Raw genomic sequence first — 18896 nt, 5'->3', positions numbered from 1 at the left:
CCTGGTAGTGTTATAAATCCACTACTGGTAAGATTATTGCCTATGACTGATGTTCAAATAACAAGAGATGAATTGGTCTCTTTTTTCTGATATAAGTTTTCCTCTCAACTAGATTTTACCTATAACTCTTACCAGGGTTAGTTTTCTTCAGTTGAAATATACTTATCCTCCTTAGTAAATCAAGCATTAGGTTATTTAATGTATAATATCAACAAGTATTAGCAAATTGGTACAGGTTTAAATGAAAGCAACTTTGAATGGTAAGTGTTGTTTTTTGAAGAGAATAGCTCATCAAAAATTAGTGTATTTTTGTACTAACAATTAGGGGAGTGTGGCCAAGTCCATGATAAAAGCAGCCATATTTAACTAATGTAAAATGTTTTGGGAAACACACAGCAAGAATTTTCAGGACCAAGTACCTTTTTCTAACAGTATAATGTCCCCTTTGCTCCAGGTCTTGGTTTCTGATACAATGTCTGACAGCTTGCTATGGAAGCTCAACTGTGCTAAAGTTAACCAACAGAACACACACATGCACACACATTAATCTGAACAAAATTTCCAAATATAACAGATGTCACACTTACACATGGGTGGAGTTCCATCAGATAATGTCTTAAACAAAAGAGAAATTATAAAATGATTGATTCTTTTTTTGCCTTTTTTCCAGTTTTGCAGAGAAATCAATGTTATCTTTCCTATGGGTGTTATTTAAATACAGATGCCCCCACAAGCTCATGTGGTTCGAACATTTGGTTCTCAAGATGGTACTGACTTAGAAGGCTGATGAGCTTTCAGGAACAGGAAACAGAGCCTAGCTGAAAGGAGGGAGCCATTGAAGAACTTAGTTACAGCCTAGCCACAGCCTAGTTGAGCACCCTCTTTTCGGCCTCCACTAGGAAGGTTATGCTCACTCCCATAGCTAGGGACCACTCCCACAAACTTGATTCTCTGTCCCTAATAGACAGTATTCCCTGAGCACCGACTGAAATACAATTTTTCTCTAAAGCTGTCTTGTCCGTTATTATGTCAGAGAAAACAGAAAACTATTGAAATCACCACCTGCCCCCCACTATGCAATAAACAAAACAAAACTGAAGAGTACAATCTGTTCTCATTCTCAGAAACTAAAAGCAGCTGGTAAGGTCTATAGCCACAAACAAGTCAGGCAATGATTATGTAGTCTACCTCACCATTCACCTGTGGAGACCAACAGCCATCCTGGCAAGCTCTGATATTTAATTTTGTCAACTTGATCTTGATCTGCAGTCCTCTGAGCAGTGAATCTTTGGGCAAGTCTGCAAAGGCATCTTTCAGGAAAGATTTACTGAGCAGTGAGGACCCTCTCCCAGAGTGGAAGATACCCTTTGGTAGGCTGCCAGATGTAAAGAGGACCAAACACATGTTACCAAATTGCCTTCCAAATGTTTGCATTTATAACCATAGATTAGTACTACTCTCAACATTATACGAAGTATCTTCTTTTTTTGCAGTACTCAGGGCAAAGAGCCATTAGTCAAAGTGCTGACAATTCATGACTGTTGTGCTCAGTGCTAAATGGGAAAAGTGTAGCAACATCTCCTAAGTTTAGAGAAAGTTACTGACGAAATGTTGAGGAAAAAGTATGAGACAGAATCTTGGAGGAATGCTGTGAAATGCTGTCTTCTAGACATACCATGGCCGTTGTGCTCAGGAACTCCCATCAGCTATAGGTATCTGTACAAAGCTTGTATCGTGTCAAACTAGACACTACTCTAACTTGAATGGGGGAAGGACTCTTGATCCACCCCTAGCTGAGGAGCTACTGACAGTCAGTGGATGTGGGGGAGTGTGCTGGATAGTTCTATGTCAACCTAACACAAACTAGAGACATCTGAGAGTAAGCAACTACAACAAATAAATTGTTCCTATCAGGTATGGAAGCCCGGAGGGCATTTTCTTAATTAGTGATTGACTGGAGAGGGCAGCCGTTTGTGAGTGGTACCATCCCTGGGCTGGGGATCCTGAGTTCTATAAGAAAGCAGCTTGAACAAGCCATGCGGAGCAAATCAATAAAGAGCACCCTCCATGGCCTCTGTATCAGCTTCTGCCTCCAGGTTCCTACCATCTTTGAGTTCCTGTACTGACTTCCTTTCATGATCTAGAAGTGTAAGACAATAAATAAACCTGTTCCTCCGCAGGTTGTCTCAGTCATGGTGCTTCATTACAACAATAGTAATCTTACATAAGATGGAGAGAAAAAGTGATTTTTGCTTAGGGGTGTGGCTTAGGCTACCCTTACTCCAGTGGATTGGTCTGTGTTCATGTAAATGTAAGCAGCACCATTCAGACTCGGGCGTTATGGGGAAAACAAGAGGAGGACATGAGTCTGGGAGGTGCATGCTTTCAGCGCCAGGAAAAAAGGAAAGTTTGGGGAGTATGGTTAAGATACATTCCATGCTTGTATGAAATTGTCAAGGAATAAGTAAAATATTCTAAAGAGGAGACTAGAGAGATGGCTTAGAAGTTAAAAGCAACTGTTGCTCGTTGGCCATTGTAGAGGACCCAGCTTGAGTTCCTAAAATCCATATAAGGTAGCTTACAACCACCTGCATCTCCAGTTCTGAAGAGGCTATGATGCATTCTTCTAGCCTCGGTGACCACCTGACCACCAGGCACACACAAAGTACACAGGCACACATGAAGACAAGACATAAAATTAACTATTTTTATAATACTGAGAAAAGTGTTAAAAAGTTGTTCAAAGCCAAATTCAAGCTGTTAGCCTGGCTGCCTGCTCTCCTTGCTGGTGAGTGCTGTCGCTGCTGCTAGAGATGTAATCCTTCACTGATACCAGAATCCAGCTTCTGGGTTTTCCAGTACACAGGAAAGATGAACAACTCTCCACGGGATTTCTACAGGCCTTCAGCACCATAGTGGGATTATTGAGCCATTCAGCTTCATGGACTGAAAAAACTACCACGTTCATATTCTCTCCAATATGCCGATGGCCATTTTTAGCCTACCCAAGCCCCTATTGTTTGTAAGCCATTAAAATAAATTCTGTGTTTGTGTTTGTGTGCATGTGTGTGTATGTGTGTGTGTGTGTGTGTGTGTTCTATCAGTTCTGTTTCTCTAAAGAACGTCAACATATTGTTTCAGCCTTCCAGGAATTTTCATTTCTATCTGAAATTTGATTTTTAAAATGTTTGGGTTTACCAGGTTTTTAACCTAAGCAAAATATGTCTGCATACTGACTCTGGGCTATGAAATGTCACTTTACTTCCAAAGAAGTCAATGTTAGAGCATGGGGCAAAAATTGAATAAAGTTACTGAATCATTTACTTTCCCAAACAAAAATCCTTTCTATAAGTAATGTCATAATCTCCTGTGGTTTTTCTTTCTTTTTTTCTGTTTGTTTGACTCTTCTAGACCTCGAGATTGAAAGGGACTTATATGTGGTGGGCACTTTAGAAAAACTTACTACCTTCGAACCAGTTCTCTAGCCTTGTCATGGATTGTTTTATTTTGATTGAAGTACAGGTAAGCCTTCAATTTTTGATTCTCCTGCCACAGAGTTCTCCCAAGTAGCTGAAACTACAGGTTTATGGCACCAAGCCCAGTTCTGTTTTTATATGGAATGTATTCTCAAATAGGAAAATTTATGGGAGAAAGAAAGGTTCAGTGATACTATTTGGCCAAGAATTAGAAATATACAGTTACTTGGAAGTTCTATAGCCCATACGTGTTACAAGAATAGGAAGCTCTGACTCTTTATGGAAAATTAAAGAGAAAAAAAAACAGTCTGCTATCCTCACTGGATTGAAAACATGAAACTGCTCATCTCTGAGTTGTAGTTTTGTTATACAGTTTACATGGCAAGTGAAAAGGTTAAAGTTATTACACACATAGACTTAGAGAGAGTAGGAACTCAACGTGCATTTATTGAGACAGTAGATTACATTACCACATTCAGCAAAAGTGTTTTCATTTTCTTGGAATAACTTAACAAATGGCTCAGCATCCTTCCATCACTAAACTAGGAACATTTATTTATTTTTGGCTGCCACAACAGTAAATAAGAAATTGGCTGATACATTTTCTTTTAATTAACTCTTCCCTTCAAAAAGTAAATAACTAATGAGTCATGTGGACAAAATGTTAAAAGTAAATCATGTTTCCTTCTTATATAGTTATCTTAGCTGGATTTTGATTTCCTTAAGTATATAATGTACGTCTTATGAGTAGTTAGAACAGGGATCTCTATCCTACTATAGAAAAATACTAAGGATTTAATAATGGCCCTGCCTTAAGATTACTTGATTTATTTTTAATATTGATCCCACGATTCTGAAATCACCACAGTCATTTGGGACTGAATAATCAAACAAGTTCTTCTGCTAAAATGTGGGAAATTTCAAATAAATGAGGAGAAGTTGTAATGATCCATTTCACAGTGGACAAGCATTGCAGACAAAAATATACATTCACTTTGGCTTCATATTCTCTTCTGCTGGGAACACTGAGCAATCATCTATCAGCAACACTGAGAACACTGAAAAGCTGTAGTAGCTTGCTAAGTAATTCCATTTTCTACAAAAATAAGAGTAGGATTTTGATGTGGGATTTCTCTCTGTATGCTATGATTACCATTGATAATAAAGAAACTGTCTTGAGCCCATAATAGGGTAGAACAGAGGTAGGTGGGAAAAACTAAACTGAATTCTGGGAGAAAGAAGAACGGAGTTAGGAGAAGCCATGTAGCCCCACCATAGACAGAAAAATTATTTGAGGATAACAATATTTATTTATTTTTAGGACAGCAAAAACTCAGTAACCTGATAATAGAGGCAAACTTCTATAAAAATAGCTATTGTTATTCTCTAGTTAGTATTATACTCAATGCTCAGAAACTCCAAGCTTTCTATTTAAGATCAGAAACACTGTGTAGAAACCGAAGACAAATTATACTTAGCAGAGTTTATTTGATCAATCATACAGTATGTCAATTCAGTGAAAATTCAAAGAGGTCCAGCCAACAGAATGGGCAGAAAGGATCTATATACAGAAAGGCAAATATAGAAACACACTCATTGGTTATAACTAATCATTTTCTTTATTTGAAGATGGTAGAAGGGGCATTCCCCTTAAACAGGAATGTTCTGACCAGTTTGCAATCTGTAGTTAGTTGAAGCATAACTGTTGTGGTTGGCTTTTTGTTATAAGACTATCAACTTAGGTTGTAGCTTATTTACACATAAATTAGTGTAGTTCATTACAAAAAAATCAAAGGATTGAAGAAGCTTTAAACCAAATTTAATGTAATTTGTCAGAGGCAAGGAACTGCGTTCTCACCATTGTGCTTTAGTATTATGTTAGAAGATTCAGACAATGCAATAAAAAAGCTATTAAACAATATACAGAGTGAGAAGATAACCAAACTGTTTTTGATTCCAGAGGACAGAGTAATATTTGTAAAATAATTTGAAAGTTTATTAAGAAAGCTCCACAAACTAAAAATCAGTTAAAGAAAAATTGAATGATGCAAAGTTAATGTACAAAAATTTAGCATTTCTATATCAACAACAAAGAGGTAGAATTTGATATTTAAAGCATCATAACATTTAAATTATTATCTAATAAATATAAATACTCATATATTTTTAATTCCCAAAGAAGTATAAGGAAAACTACTACAATGTGAAAAGGAAATGAAAGAAGAAATTAACAAATTGGGGGGGTGGAGATTCCATGCTAACAGACAGGAAGTTTCAATGTCTCCAAACTACTAGTTGGCTACCTGGCTTATTTATAAATTTAGATAGATAAAAGAAAATGGCCAACTCTGAATATATATATATATATATATATATATATATATATGCAACATTCTATGGATTCAAGTATTTGGTAATATATAATATGTAGACAAATACATTCATGCATACAGTAACAATTGATAAAAAAAGAGACCATGAATTTTAATAAGAGCAGGACAGGGTATATGTGGGGGGGGTATGGAGAAAGAAGATAAAATGTTGTAATTAAATTACAGTGTCCAAACAAGGAAAACACATAGGTGGTGTTATGAATATCAATGCAGTCTAAAATTTGTATTAGGAGGCCAAAGATCCAGAGTAGAAAACTCAATATTGAAGGACCAAGAAATTCAGAGGCTTAATGTTTTTCAGCTTCATGACCCAGAATAAAGTGATCAACATGATGTAATGAGATGAGTTCCCAAGCCATGAAAATACATGGAAGGATATCAAATACATAGTGTTAAGTGGTAGCAGCCAGTGTAAAAGTCTATGTGTGACAATGGCAACTGTCTGATATTCTGTAGGAGAAACTATGGCAACAATGAAGACATTAGGGCTAAAGAGTGGTTAGGGGGAAGGCGTGATTAATAGGTAGCACATCTAGGACATTCGTAGTATTGAAACAGCTCTATATGGGACCAAAGACATAATGAAACCTTTTTCTAAAGACAAGAATGCACAACACATCGAGAATGAATGCTAACGTTGCTGTGAGGTTTAGATGATAATAAATCAATATGGTTTCGTCAGTTACAAGAAACATACGACTTAGGTGGGAAACATTGAGCAAGGGGAAGTGATAGATGTCTCAAGACAGAGAACGAGGCAATTCCTATGATTTTCTGTCTTTTTCTTTTTCTGTAAACTTAGAACTTGTCTGAAATATAAACTCTTAAAAACTCCAATACCACATTCCCAATCAATGCCATATTGTGTTCAGGCATCTCACTCACTATTTTGTTTTAGAAACTACTTGTTTTATTCATTTGACAACTCATCCATTATATATCACAGAAAACTGTGCTCTCTGTAAATGAAATCTTACATGATCAATAAAAGACACACACACATAAATAAATAGTCTCTTACAAAAGGCTAATTTAATTTTAATTAGGAGAGAATCAAGGAAAATACTATTCTACTTTTGACAAGCAAAAGCCTTCTTTCTTTAAAGTAATAGTTACATGAACAATAACAATACATTCACATACACTTGGAGAGAAACCAATATTCTTATAAACTATAAAAAGTCAATTTTGCGCTTATATTTTAAATGAAAAATAAAATAATAATCTTTTACTATAAAAGCATCGAGAAAATACAATTTTTGTAAGAAGACTAGAAATAGTTTATGTAAGAAAAAGTTTTGGGTATTAATCTTAAACATTAAATAGTAAACACATGCTTTGTCCAATTCCCATCTTCTTTTCTTATACCATAGCCAAATACATTGTATATTTATTGACTTGCTATGATTTTTAAGAAAAAAAAAGAATTAAATAATTGTTTCCAAAATGCTTGTATCTGTTATTATAGTGGACTAATGAACTATAGTTATGACATCTTGTGAAAGTATTCCTAAGACTACTGTTAGGCGCTAAAATTGGTAATTGGGTAAACTGGTATCTGGTTCTTTGGAGCATCAATAAATTCTTATACAATGTGTCCCTGACCTCAAGACTATGAGAAATGCCTGATTATTGAACTGCTATCTCTCTACCTCTGTAAACAAGGCTTGCTTGCTGCAGAAGTCCACAGCTGCCTTCTTGTATATGTCAGTTACATGTTTTGCCTTTAAGCACTCAAACTGGAGATCAAGGCTGTTTCCCACTATGTTGCCTGGAACATCCCTGGTGGTGGTAAATAAAAACTCCATCTCACTTAGTGAGGCATCTCAGGAGTTTTTCTGTTCAGGTATCCCATAACTAACTAAGTAAAATAAACCACAGTCCTCAAGCAAAACTTTAAATCAGTTAAAAGGTGTAGATATGTTATCCTATGTTTGTCTGTGTTATGTATCTCTGTGTGTGTTTGTTTGTATTTGTGTTTCTGTGTCTGTGTGTGTTTTTAGATGTCTGTGGGTATACATGTGTGTGTCTGCGTATGTGTTTCTGTGAATAGCTGTGGGTATATGTGTGTGTATGTGTGTGTGTGTTTGTGTGTATTTATAAGTGTGCTTTTGTATGTCTCCATGTTTGTCAATATGTGTGTGTCTATGTATGTGTGTAGGTGTATGTGAATCTTTGCATTTATCTGTGTATATGTGTATGTATGTGTTTGTATTTGCACATGCATCTTTGTATATAATTGTGTGTTCCATGTTAATGTATGATTCTGTATGATCATGTGTAGCTACATGTGTGTATGTGTCTGTGTAAATGTGTATGTCTGTGTATATGAATGTGTATCTGTATGCATATGTGCATGTTGTGTCCATGTATGTGTGCAATGTATGTATGTATGTACTTGTGTAAGTGTGTATGTGTATGTATGAGTGTATATAACAAAAAGTGGGATATGAGCACTCTCAGGCTTTTACCCCAAAAGAAACTTTTTATATTAATCTTATATATAACTGGGGTGTGAGTGTGACAGAAATACAGTTTACCATAGAGAACCCAAATGTTGCTCAGCTTTAGTCAAAGAAGTCAAAGAAGAACAGGGGTCGATACAGAAAATCATACCTATATAATCTGTGAAAATAAGTGAAAGGTCAGATTTTGTCTCAATCCCTCCAAGATTTAACGAACACTGCAGAGGCAGAGGAAGGACATAAGAGTTGGAAGGTACTCTAATGTGTATATATTCCACACTTTCTTCATCCATTCTTCCATTGAAGGGCATCTAGGTTGTTTCCAGGTTCTGGCTATTACAAATAATACTGCTATGAACATAGTTGAACAAATGCTCTTGTCATATGATAGGGCATCTCTAGGGTATATTCCCAGGAGTGGTATTGCTGGGTCCAGGGGTAGGTTGATCCTGAATTTCCTGAGAAACCGAAACACTGATTTCCAAAGTGGTTGCACAAGATTGCATTCCCACCAGCAATGGATAAGGGTACCCCTTCCTCCACAGCCTCTCCAGCAAAGGCTATCATTGGAGTTTTTTATTTTAGCCATTCTGACAGGTGTAAGATGATATCTCAAAATTGTTTTGATTTGCATTTCCCTGATCGCTAAGGAGGTTGAGCATGACCTTAAGTGTCTTTTGGCCATTTGAACTTCCTCTGCTGAGAATTCTCTGTTCAGTTCAGTGCCCCATTTTTTAATTGGGTTAATTAGCATTTTAAAGTCTAGTTTCCTGAGTTCTCTATATATTTTGGAGATCAGACCTTTGTCTGTTGCGGGGTTGGTGAAGATCTTCTCCCAGTCAGTAGGTTGCCTTTTTGTCTTAGTGACAGTGTCCTTTGCTTTACAGAAGCTTCTCAGTTTTAGTAGGTCCCATTTATTCAATGTTGCCCTTAATGTCTGTGCTGCTGGGGTTACACATAGGAAGCGATCGCCTGTGCCCATCTGTTGTAGGGTACTTCCCACTTTCTCTTCTATCACGTTCAATGTGTTCTGACTGATAGTGAGGTCTTTAATTTATTTGTACTTGAGTTTTGTGCATGGTGATAGATATGGGTCTATTTTCATTCTTCTACAGGTTGACATCCAGTTATGCCAGCACCATTTGTTGAAGATGCTTTCTTTCTTCCATTGTGACTTCTCAAATTTTGCATGCAAATGGATGGAAATAGAAAACACTATACTGAGTGAGGTAACCCAGACCCAAAAAGATGAACATGGGATGTACTCACTCATAATTGGTTTCTAGCCATAAATAAGGGTCACGGAGTCTACAATTGGTGAACCTAAAGAAGCTGAGTAAGACGGTGAACCCAAGGAAAAACATATAGTTATCCTCTTGGCTATGGGAAGTAGAAAAAATTGCCGGGGAGAAAATTGGGATCTGGGGGGTGGGGTGGGATGGGGGTAAGGGGAGAGAAAAGGGAGAAGGGGAGGATGGGGGGAACTTGGGGAAAAAGGATGATTGGGATAAAGGAAGGTTGGATAGGGGAGCACGGAAGCACAATTCTTAGTTAAGGGATCCACCCTGGGGTTGGCAAGAGACTTGAACCTAGAGTGGCTCCCAGGAGCCCAAGGCGATATCCCCAGTTAGTTCCTTGGGCAGCTGAGGATAGGGAACCTGAAATGACCCTATCCTATAGCAATACTGACGAATATCTTGCATATCACCATAGAACCTTCATCTGGTGATGGATGGAGATAGAGACAGAGACCCACACTGGAGCACTGGACTGAGCTCCCAAGGTCTCAATGAGGAGCAGAAGGAGGGACAACATGAGCAGAGAAGTCGGGACCGCGAGGGGTGCACCCACCCACTGAGACAGTGGAGCTGATCTATTGGGAGCTCACCAAGGCCAGCTGGACTGTGACTGAAAAAGCTTGGGATAGGACCGGACTCTCTGAACATGGCGAACAATGAGGGCTGATGAGAAGCCAAGGACAATGGCACGGGGTTTTGATCCTACTTAATGTGCTGGCTTTGTGGGAGCCTAGCCAGTTTGGATGTTCACCTTCCTAGATATGGACAGAGGGTGGAGGGCCCAGGACTTACCACAGGGCAGGGAACCCTGACTGCTCTTTGGACTGGAGAGGGAGGGGGAGAGGTGTGGGGGGAGGGGGAGAAGGGTAGGAGGAGGGGGAGGGAAATGGGAGGCTGGGAGGAGGCGGAAACTTGTTTTATTTTCCTTTTCTCAATAAAAAAAAAAAGAAAAAAAGAAAGCAAAAAAAAAAGAGTTGGAAGGTAGAGAGAAGAGCTCTAGGTGCCAGCTTCAGGACAAGATAACCTTTGCAATTACAAACCTACAGCAACTTCAGGTGCTTGTACTTGGTGTGCAAAAGAATGGGCCCATCAGCAGTAGGTATGGATGGAGATGGGGCTCAGAGGGCCTACTCCTCACTGTTAAGCTATTTGTGACTGGTAGATTCAAGGAGAGAGGGAGTTATTGCCTTCAATTTCATATCCACTGATGACCCCCACCAGGTCTCAATTGTTAGTTCCAATCCAATGTTCTCACAAATTTCCTTGGCTAAAGTAAATGAGTCATAAAACAACAGCAAAAGTCATAAATCTGGGCAAATGATTGGTAGAATAAGTGGAAGGCAAAAGAAAGAAGATAGGAGAGTGTGCTGGGCGGGTGGTGGCGCACACCTGTAATCCCAGCACTCGGGAGGCAGAGGCAGGCAGATCTCTGTGAGTTCGAGGCCAGCCTGGTCTACAAGAGCTATTTCCAGGACAGGAACAAAAAAAAAAAAAAAAAAACTACGGAGAAACCCTGTCTCGAAAAATCCAAAAGAAAAAAAGATAAGAGAGTGTGTGTGGAGGGGATAATGTAGCCAGAATACATTAAATATGCATATTAAGTTGTTAAATAGTAAACTAAATTAATGATAAATGAAAACATGCATTTCGTGTATGTACTATAAAATCATAATGAAGCTTATTGTATAATTAGTATGTGCATATAAAAACTTAAACTATACAAGAATTTCCATAGTAACTTTGTAGCATACCTGAACTAGAAATAGTCTAGATTTCTCTCAACAGATAAATGTATAAACCAACTATAACACATCAATTCCACAATAATATATCAGTTAATAATGAAAAAGATAACAGAGAGAAGAGTGATTACTTAACAAGCATGGGGGCCTGGATTCAGTTTTCATCATCATCACAAAGAAAGGAATGATAATAAATGCAGCAAGCTGCGTAAATTTCCAAGAATTTTTATAAGTAATGAAGCCAATTCTTTAGGGTTAAGATAAAATGTTTAATTTCTATTACACTTCTTCTTTTAGATTTATTTATGTTTATGCATAAGTGTTTTTGCCTGCAAATATATATATATATATGTATATAGATATACAAATATATATTGTATTAATTATCATTACTCCTGCTGTGATGAAACGCCATGACCAAAGGCAACTTAGGAGGAAAGGGTTTATTTGCCTTACATATCTTGAATCACAGTCCACTGAAGGAAGCTAAATCAGGAACTCAAACCTGGTGGTACCTGAAGGCAGGGTCTGAAACAGAGGCTATGATGAAGTTGCTTTTCATGGCTTACTCATCCTTCTTTAATACAGAAATTAGAATCACCAGTCCATAGTGGTACCACCCACAATGGCCTGGGCCCTCCCACATCAATTACTAATTAAGAAAATGCCCTACAGGCTTGCCTACAGCCTGATCCTATGGAAGCATTTCTCAGTTGAAGTTCCCTTCTCTCAGATGAGTATAGCCTGTGCCAACTTGACAGAAAACTAGCCAGATAAATATGCACCAAGTGTATACCTGGTGCCCACCAAGCTCAGAAGAGAGTGTCAGATATCTTCTAGAACCACAGCTAAGGATGTCTGTGGACCACTCTGCAGATGTTGGCAACAGAACTCATATCCTCTTCAAGAGCAATGAGTGTTCTTAACTGCTGCATCAACTCTCTAGCATTGTTCATTACATATTTCAATGATAAAATCTGAAGAATGCAAACAGAGCAGTGATTGTCAGGGAATGGGATGAGAAGAGGTAAGATGGTTGTTGCTCAAAGGTACCAGGAGGAATAGTTGGATGGAACATTCCTTTATCTCGATTCTGTTGACAAGTGTGCAAATCTTCACTTGTAATAACATGGCAGTTAAGTGTACACAAATACATGTGCACCAATAAGTACATAGGTGAATGGATAAGTCTGAGTGAGGTTAGTAGGTTATAGTAGAATACAAAAATATAACAAGCACGAAAGGGTAAGTGTGTGTCAGGTTCAGGACAAGATACCCTTTGCAATTACAAACCTACAGCAACTTCAGGTGTTTGTACTTAGTGTGCAAAAGAATAGACCCATCAGCAGTAGGTATGGATAGAGATGGGGCTCAGAGGGCCTACTCTGTGTATGCATAAATATAACAAGTAGGAAAGGGTAAGCTGAGTGAGGCTAGTTAGATTATATTAGTATACACGGATAAGAACAGGTAGGAAAGAGTAAATCTGTGTAGGGTTACACCTTGACTGGAGTCACTGCCCTAATTCAGAGATGGTGACACCACAGTGCATATCCTAGTTGTTCTAGATGTGATCAGAGGAATAAACCAGCAAACAATGGGATCTTTGAGTATTATACACAATAACGAAATGAATCTAAAATTATATTATATAAGAATTTCAATTACAATTATTAACTGAAAAAATATTTGAATGTTTGAAGAGATGTTTCAGCAAAGGCTTGAGAGTAAACCCAGGAAAAGATGCTTTTTGTGGTGTATCCTCTGAGCAATGCATACTAAAGTCTCACAAAAATACTATTGTACAGTACTGATGTGGATATAATTCCAAAAAGACAAACAGCAAAACAGTGAGGGCAAGGGCTTGTAAAAAAAAAAAATTTGTCTTTCATGCAGTGCTTGCAGGGATGCAAAATGACCCCCCCAAAATAGTTTGGCATTATTTTAAAAGCTCTAAAATCCATAACATACAATACAATCCACCTCACATTTGGGTTTCTATCCAAAGAAAATGGAAATAGACATTTATACAGAGAAAAATATATAAATATTTGGCAAATTATTCAGAATAGCTTAAAAGTGTAAACAACTAAATGCCCATAAAATCATGAATGAATGAAGATCACTAGATATAAGCATACAATAGGAAATATGAAGCAATAAAAATGATAGGGTGGGCTTTTTAGTGATGTAGTTCCTTTTGAATTTTCTTTGTTCCCAAATGTAGCCCTTTTATGTTTCCATTAGACACCAGTATAAAAACCATTGATTCACCAAGCTGAACTTGGGTGTAGTTATTACTTTGGTCTATAATGGCCTCCTTTCTCTGGTGAATGGGTTATTTGCCCAAGAAATTTTTGAAAGCAATTTGTATCTCTATTTTTATGTTTTAGCTATTTGGCATTTGAGAAACCCTGTAAAACATTAGCTGTCAGGGTTGGACAGATGACTCAGACATCAAGATGAACTGATGCAGAATCATGTATACCTGCATGTCAAGAACCCATGGAAAGAGCTACATGTGACAGTGTGTACCTAAGTTCTCAGCAATAGGAGGGTTACTAAGATTACTGGTAAGCTAGTCTTCCAGAATAGGTAAGTTCCAGGTTTAGTAAGTGATCCTGTCTAAAACAAATGATGGAGAATGACTGAGGATGATACCCAGCATTAATACCCGGCACACACACACACACACACACACACACACACACACACACGAGGTGTATATATATATGTGTATTCACACATAGACACATATGCACAAATGCACATTTGCTATTAGGCAAAACACAATTCAAGCCTTTAAAATAATGAAATAAAGACATTTTTCACTTGAATTCACAATGATGTTCTCAATGGTATGTAATCACAAAACTATTCTAATGGCTAATTTTGCCTTTTCCAAACATCATTTTCTCATTTAGCTTCAATTAAATAATTTTCTAGTTTTTCCCAAATACTAGGTCTAACATTTTTGCGTCTGTGGAAATGAAATAATTTGATTCTGTTAGTTTTCACTATTTCATTCCAGGTGCTGTACTAAGAGCCTAATATATAAAGAATGAAACACAACAACCCCCCTGTTTTCATGTTCATAAAGTAATGGAGACATGTTGCTTCATAACAGAAGTACCATGAAGGGTAACCCAGCTTGACATTGATGAAGCCCACAAAAGGCTCTTATCGATATCTGGAATGAGTCTGAAGCAAAGAGGAGAATTAGTGGCAAAGGAAGTGGTTCACTTAATTGGAGATGAAATTTTTGGCAAAGACTGTGTCTTAGCTACTATTCTATGGCTGGGAAGAGACACCATGAAAAAAAAAAAGCATTTAACTGGGGATTTGCTAACAATTTCAGAGGTTTAATCCGTCATCATCATGGCACTAGATAAATTGCTGAGAACTGTACATCATGATCCTCAGGCGGCGGGTAGAGAAAGAAAGAAAGAAAGAAAGAAAGAAAGAAAGAAAGGGCCCTGGCATGGGCTTTAGAAATCTCAAATCCCACTCCTAGACACAAAATGGATCTGGTAGGCAATTGGTTAAGAGGACCATAAAACACTTTGAGGTTTATACATACATATACACACACATATATGTAATATATACATATATGTTTACATGCATATAATATATATATATATATATATATATATATATATATATATATAACCATTAAGAAGGCAAAGGCTGAATTTGTCGACCATGTATGCAATATAAGTTGTCATCCAAGGCTAGGGCATCGGTAATTTAAACGACAAATCTATGAACACTAACAGGCTGCCAAAATGTCTTCTGCTTACTAGCTGTTATTGAGCACCAAAAGGAAAATATTCATTACATTAAGTGCTTTTAAATATTGGGCAGATAACCTATGACTTACCTTGGACTTCCATCCCAGTAAACCCACTGGAAGTTGAAAATATCATAAATTTGAAATTTCAAGCACTTAACCCATTGCGCATTGTAGCTTAAAATAACATACTCGAAATCTAGTTGAGCAAAGTCATCTAACAGAAAGTCCATTTTATCGGGGGGGGGGGGTTGAATACCCTCATGATTTAGTGAATACAGTAAGCATGGAGTGCTGGTTATTTGCTCCTGTACCGGTGGAAGCCTTGGTGTCCTGATGGCCATCAGGAAGGAGTGTCTGTGGCATATCAGTAACCCATGGAAATATCCAAGTTGGGAATTCAAATCTCTGCTAAATATGAATGCTTTTCATGCCATTGTAAAAGTTAAAAAGTATTGAGTTGAACCCGTACTGAGGCAGTAGCTGAGACTCACATCAGATTCACAAGTTACAGGTAGAGAAAGAACAAGACTGGGCCAGCGGTGGGCTTCTGAAACCTCAACGCTCACTTCCAATGGAACACCTCCTCCAACACAGTCATACCTCCTAATCCTTCCTATGCCAACTGGGGACCAAGCATTCAAGTGTATGGGTCTATGGGGGCCATTCTCAACCAGAACACCATGCTGGGGAAGGTTCACAAGAAAACATACTCCCAAACCTTTGTCTAGGACTTCCAGAATCTGAATAATTACTCTTGTACAATTTCTAAAGCATCCTGTGATTGCAATATTCACTGTGGTTTAAAATGATTGACCAATTACAATTGAAAAGGTAGTAAATTAAAACTTGCAAGAGGGTCAAGCTAAAGGTGTATGGGAAGCCCAGGAAGTTACGGACTTGTGGGAAAGGGCCACACTGAACCTCACTAATGCATCTGGATTAATATTTTCATCATGTTCAAATGTGCACTTCAAGGCATAGCCTTTGATTCTCAAAAAAAATAAAGAAGAAAAGAAATCAATTTTTTAATATAAGTGCTTCTAATGCCTCCTATCCTTGAATGATGCTGTGTGTGCCAAGGTTAGCTACTTGAAACTGACTGAGGACAAGGATCCAGCACCTCTCACAATCTAGCACAAAGCAGGCTCTGGTGAGTGAACGAAGCGGCCCCTCCTCTGAGAACAATGTGTCAGTCATGAAGACATATCTGTGCTGCGCTTAAAAACTGCGTGTGGAGAGAAATGCTGTGTCCTCCCCAGCACTGAAATTAAGAGGCTTTTATCTGGATTCCTTTTATTTTCCTCTTAAGGATAAGTTGTTGTTTGCGGCAGGGTGCTATATATCATTTTCTCCATGTATCCTCAGTTCTTAGAACACTGTTTGGAACAAAAGGGAACATAGGAAATGTGTGATAACTAAATAAATGATTTGTAATGCAAACCTGCTTTCCAGTTCCTAAATCTGGAACTGATCTCCCACTGGCATGTGTTTCCCTTGATTCAGGTATGAGCAACATGCTCTCAGGAAAGTAGAGAAGAGGTATATAGTGAAAATAAAAGACAAACGGATGTCCTGAAGAAGATGCTGCACCGGAAGTGCATGTACAACGTCATTCTCCGGTCAGACAATGGTGCTCACATGACTGGGCAGATGAGGACATGTCTGCCCAGAGCTAGACTCAATACATCAGGCGTTGTCATTTCCAACTTAGTCATGAAGGACAGTTTCTATCCGTCAGGCTTCTCCAGCCCCCTGTTTTCAAGGTCGCCCTCACTACTGAAATCTGGCTGTTAGTCTATATTTTGGCATGCCTTGCTTCTCAGAGTTAATTAGGTCCCCTAGCCTCACCTCCCCTAGGGAGTGAGCCCTGGCTGCACTCCGGATTCTTATTCCTAAGGCCTGGTGATGTTCTCTGAGGACAGCCACTTTTCCTGTCTCCCTGGGCCTGAGTCACACTCCCTGACCTTATACCCCACAAACTGGCACACTGTTTCAGACACTGAATTCCTGCCGCCTGTCCTGCAGCAACTGAACTATGTGTGTCATCACCTTAAAGAACATTCCAGAAGGAAAATTGGGGTTTAATCTGTGGCCTAAGTCCAGAACCAGAAATAAAACAACAAATGAATGAATGGATCCCACTGAGAACATTGAGTGATTATATGGAATTTCATGCTTGTCTTCTGTCAGTTCCTTTAAAATGCTTTAAAACATCTTTTCTGAGCTCAAAGGAGGTCTGTCCCAGAAACACGGTTAACTGACCACAGACCTTAGTTGTGACAACAGTCCCCTCTGCCCTGCCCTCACTATGCTCTGGATGTCAGTGAGCTTTTCTCATCCATGTAAGGCAGCTGGGGGTATTTAGTGTTTACACAAAGAACAAAGGAAGGGGGCATGTACTTTTGAAAGACCCTCTCTAAATCCTCTCTAGCACAGGGGCTGATCTGCACTGTGGCCCAGAGAGGTGGGCAGCAGCTTGAGTTCACCCTATTAGCTCTCATGTGTACTCGTTCAGAGTTTAATAGACTGGCTTGCTGAAATGGAGAGAGAAGTGAGAACGTGGCCCCAGGGCTGAGACTTGGCGGCTTTCAATCTTTTGTTCTTTTTCTCATACCCTCTCTGTAACTCCCCTCCTGCAACACACATACATTTAAAACGATGTCCAGATATCTCTGTCTACAGTATGTACAGACATTACAGGATAAAGCCATCTACAGAGAGGTACAAGAGACATATAAGCAATCAGTCACAAAATACCAGATGCATAGGTATGTAGTAAAGCTATAAATGCATTTGAAGTGTTAGGCTGAATGCTTTTTTTTTTTTTTTTTTTGTAAAGCTAGAACAGAATATTTAAACAAACAAGCAACTGGCTTGCTTGGCAAGGAACCATGTTTCCAGTGTCTACACACCAACTTTGTTTTTTAACAACTTTGCAATTATAAGAGACTTCCATTGTAACCCCATTTTTAAGTAAAGGGAGTATGACTATAAACCAAAAAGGAAAGAGCTGACTGGTCTAAACCTTCTGAAAATGTCTTCTACATGAAGCCCATCAACAAGGGCTTGAAATCACTCCACTGAGGCCCACTAGTGACAGGGGTACACTGCCCAGATCAGAGCTTTCATGGAGACACCCTAAAGCCAGTCTGGGAAGCCTCCTCTATCTCCAGGTAAAATCCTCTGAGTCCATCCCTATCTTTGGCACCTCAGGGAGATAAGAAGAGGGGGTAGTTAGACTTGGGAATGACTTTAGGGTCTGGAACCCTCCATTCTAGGGGAGCCCATGACTTGACTTGGGATAGGAACAGGGAGTTGGGCAAGTGCTGGCTGTGAGCCAGGCTTCTCCCTTGCACCGGCGCCACGCTAAGGGCACAGTGCGCAGCTCCCGCCCAGCACCACTTTGCTCTGACGTCCGTCTCCAGAGCTCTGACGATTGCCCCCGTCCGCCTCCCTTATAAAGATACTTTTCCCAATACCCAGATTGATCACCTTGACCCTCGCAGCCCTCATCGAGCTCCCCACCTATCCCCCTCCCACTCACCCCGCTCCTCCCTCCCTCGCTGCTCGAGAGATCAGGGGACGCCCGGACCCCAGAACAGCTCCAGGGTGACGCCCAGGTAAGAGCCGGGAGAGCTAGCTGCGGCCGCGCCCTCGGGGACTGAGAGGAGAAAGGAACTCTGGTGGAGAGGCAGCCTCCGCTCAGCTGAAAGGCACTTGTGGCTC

This window comes from Microtus oregoni, unplaced genomic scaffold (genome assembly GCF_018167655.1).
Source record: "Microtus oregoni isolate MIOR12 unplaced genomic scaffold, Mior012 000007F_ref0000211, whole genome shotgun sequence".
Taxonomy (NCBI): domain Eukaryota; kingdom Metazoa; phylum Chordata; class Mammalia; order Rodentia; family Cricetidae; genus Microtus; species Microtus oregoni.
The sequence above is the reverse complement of the archived record's forward strand: the minus strand, read 5'-3'. Positions refer to the sequence as shown.